This window comes from Durio zibethinus, unplaced genomic scaffold, assembly GCF_047325235.1.
Source record: "Durio zibethinus cultivar Kanyao isolate XHJ-2024 unplaced genomic scaffold, ASM4732523v1 HiC_scaffold_228, whole genome shotgun sequence".
NCBI lineage: Eukaryota > Viridiplantae > Streptophyta > Magnoliopsida > Malvales > Malvaceae > Durio > Durio zibethinus.
In genome coordinates this window covers 37,501-41,247 of record NW_028322851.1, presented here as the reverse complement: position 1 = coordinate 41,247, position 3,747 = coordinate 37,501, and positions in this window count along the sequence as shown.

Below are 3,747 nucleotides of genomic sequence, written 5' to 3'. Positions count from 1 at the left end.
TGTGCCCATGGTGCTCGAGGCAACCGTCCGCACCAGGGCCCAGCGTGTGCCGATGGTGGTCGAGGCAACCGCCCGCACCAGGGCCCGGCGTGTGCCGATGGTGCTCGAGGCAACCGCCCGCACCAAGGGCCGGCTTGTGCCGATGGTGTTCGAGGCAACCGCCCGCACCAGGGCCCCGCGTGTGCCGATGGTGGTCGAGGCAACCGCCAGCACCAGGGCCCAGCGTGTGCCGATGGTGGTCGAGGCAACCGCCCGCACCAAGGCCGAGCGTGTGCCGATGGTGGTCGAGGCAAGCGCCCGCACCAGGGCCCAGCGTGTGCCGATGGTGGTCGAGGCAAGCGCCCTCACCAAGGCCGAGCGTGTGCCGATGGTGGTCGAGGCAACCGCCCGCACCAGGGCCCAGCGTGTGCCGATGGTGGTCGAGGCAAGCGCCCTCACCAAGGCCGAGCGTGTGCCGATGGTGGTCGAGGCAACCGCCCGCACCAGGGCCCAGCGTGTGCCGATGGTGGTCGAGGCAAGCGCCCTCACCAAGGCCGAGCGTGTGCCGATGGTGGTCGAGGCAACCGGCCGCACCAAGGGCCGGCGTGTGCCGATGGTGTTCGAGGCAACCGCCCGCACCAGGGCCCAGCGTGTGCCGATGGTGGTCGAGCCAGGAGCCCGCACCAAGGGCCGGCTTGTGCCGATGGTGTTCGGGGCAACCGCCCGCACCAGGGCCCTGCGTGTGCCGATGGTGCTGGGGGCAACCGCCCGCACCAGGGCCCAGCGTGTGCCGATGGTGCTGGGGGCAAGCGCCCGCACCAGGGCCCAGCGTGTGCCGATGGTGCTGGGGGTAACCGCCCGGACTAGGGCCCAACGTGTGCCGATGGTGGTCGAGGGAACCGCCCGCACCAGGGCCCAGCGTGTGCCGATGGTGCTGGGGGCAAGCGCCCGCCCCAGGGCCCAGCGTGTGCCGATGGTTATCGGGGCAACCGGCCGCACCAGGGCCCAGGGTCTGCCGATGGTGCTCGAGGCAACCGCCCGCACCAAGGCTCAGCATGTGCCGATTGTGATCGAGGCAACAACCCACACCAGGGCCCAGCTTGTGCCGATGGCGGTCGAGGCAAGTGCCCGTACCGAAGGGCAGCCTATGCCGATGATGGTCGATGCATGTGCCATCACCATGCGTCATCATGTGCCATTGATGGTCGAGGCCTTGGCCGAAGTTCGATTTTGAGCCACGGTGCCCATGCTTGGCTCCAGCATGTGCTGGTGCCGCATTTTTTTCACTCGGGACAGCATCGCCGGAGCATCGCCGGAGCATCGCCGGAGTACCGCCGGAGAACCTGACCGGCGGCATTGGGGTTCCGGCGATTGGGAGGGGGGCCGGGGGGGTGTGCGCACATGATGTGCGATGGGTGCTGGTACTTGGCCTTGTGTTGGCCCCCTATCCCTCATCAAACCTCTGAGAATTCACACCCCCTTAAAGAGCATTTGAGATTTTACAGGTTTGCTACCAGTAGCCGTTAAAGTGTCTGAAATGGGGACACTTTTTTCAAACGGTCACAAAATCTTCTCTACTTCGAGTTTTTAGCTGAATTTTTTTGTGCATGCCAACAAAAATAGAAGGATCATGCCTACAAAATTTGGAGCCAAAAATCCTTATAAAAAAATTTTAAAAAATCCCGAACCGCAAAAAGTTTCGAAAATCATGAAAAATAGAAAACGAGTCATCTTCCAACGAAACTTCACGTGAAGGCTTAGGGGACCATTGTATGAATTTACAAGCCATAAAAATGGCATTGGCACGGCAGAAATTTGAAGATGTGCCTAAACCCACCAGGGCCCAGCGTGTGCCGATGGTGCTCGAGGCAAGCGCCCGCACCAGGGCCAGCGTGTGCCGACGGTGGTCGAGGCAACCGCCCGCACCAGGGCCGATAGTGTGCCGATGGTGCTCGAGGCAACCTGTCGCACCAGGGCCCAGCGTGTGCCGATGGTGATCGAGGCAACCTGCCGCACCAGGGCCCAGCGTGTGCCGATGCTGGTCGAGGCAAGCGCCCGCACCAGCGCCCAGCGTGTGCCGATGGTGCTCGAGGCAACCGACCGCACCAGGGCCCAGCGTGTGCCGATGGTGCTCGAGGCAACCTGCCGCACCAGGGCCCAGCGTGTGCCGATGGCGCTCGAGGCAAGCTCCCGCACCAGGGCCCAGCGTGTGCCGATGGTGCTCGAGGCAACCTGCCGCACCAGGGCCCAGCGTGTGCCGATGGTGGTCGAGGCAACCTGCCGCACCAGGGCCCAGCGTGTGCGGATGGTGCTCGAGGCAAGCGCCCGCACCAGGGCCCAGCGTGTGCCGATGGTGGTCGAGGCAACCGCCCGCACCAGGGCCCAGCGTGTGCCGATGGTGGTCGAGGCAACCGCCCGCACCAGGGCCCAGCGTGTGCCGATGGTGGTCGAGGCAACCTGCCGCACCAGGGCCCAGCGTGTGCCGATGGTGGTCGAGGCAACCTGCCGCACCAGGGCCCAGCGTGTGCCGATGGCGCTCGAGGCAACCGACCGCACCAGGGCCGAGCTTGTGCCGAAGGTGGTCGAGGCAAGCGCCCGCACCAGGGCCCAGCGTGTGCCGATGGTGGTCGAGGCTGCCGATGATGGTCGAGGCAACCTGCCGCACCAGGGCCCAGCGTGTGCCGATGGTGCTCGAGGCAACCGACCGCACCAGGGCCGAGCGTGTGCCGATGGTGCTCGAGGCAAGCGCCCGCACCAGGGCCCAGCGTGTGCCGATGGTGGTCGAGGCAACCTGCCGCACCAGGGCCCAGCGTCTGCCGATGGTGGTCGAGGCAAGCGCCCGCACCAGGGCCCAGCGTGTGCCGATGGTGGTCGAGGCAAGCGCCCGCACCAGGGCCCAGCGTGTGCCGATGGTGGTCTAGGCAACCTGCCGCACCAGGGCCCAGCGTGTGCCGATGGTGGTCGAGGCAAGCGCCCGCACCAGGGCCCAGCGTGTGCCGATGGTGGTCGAGGCAACCGCCCGCACCAGGGCCCAGCGTGTGCCGATGGTGGTCGAGGCAACCTGCCGCACCAGGGCGGAGCGTGTGCCGATGGTGGTCGAGGCAACCGCCCGCACCAGGGCCCAGCGTGTGCCGATGGTGGTCGAGGCTGCCGATGGTGGTCGAGGCAACCTGCCGCACCAGGGCCCAGCGTGTGCCGATGGTGGTCGAGGCAACCGACCGCACCAGGGCCGAGCGTGTGCCGATGGTGGTCGAGGCAAGCGCCCGCACCAGGGCCCAGCGTGTGCCGATGGTGGTCGAGGCAACCGCCCGCACCAGGGCCCAGCGTGTGCCGATGGTGGTCGAGGCAACCTGCCGCACCAGGGCGGAGCGTGTGCCGATGGTGGTCGAGGCAACCGCCCGCACCAGGGCCCAGCGTGTGCCGATGGTGGTCGAGGCTGCCGATGGTGGTCGAGGCAACCTGCCGCACCAGGGCCCAGCGTGTGCCGATGGTGGTCGAGGCAACCGACCGCACCAGGGCCGAGCGTGTGCCGATGGTGCTCGAGGCAAGCTGCCGCACCTGGGCCCAGCGTGTGCCGATGGTGGTCGAGGCAACCGCCCGCACCAGGGCCCAGCGTGTGCCGATGGTGATCGAGGCAACCGACCGCACCAGGGCCCAGCGTGTGCCGATGGTGCTCGAGGCAACCTGCCGCACCAGGGCCCAGCGTGTGCCGATGGTGGTCGAGGCAACCTGCCGCACCAGGGCCCAGCGTGTGCCGATGGTGGTCGA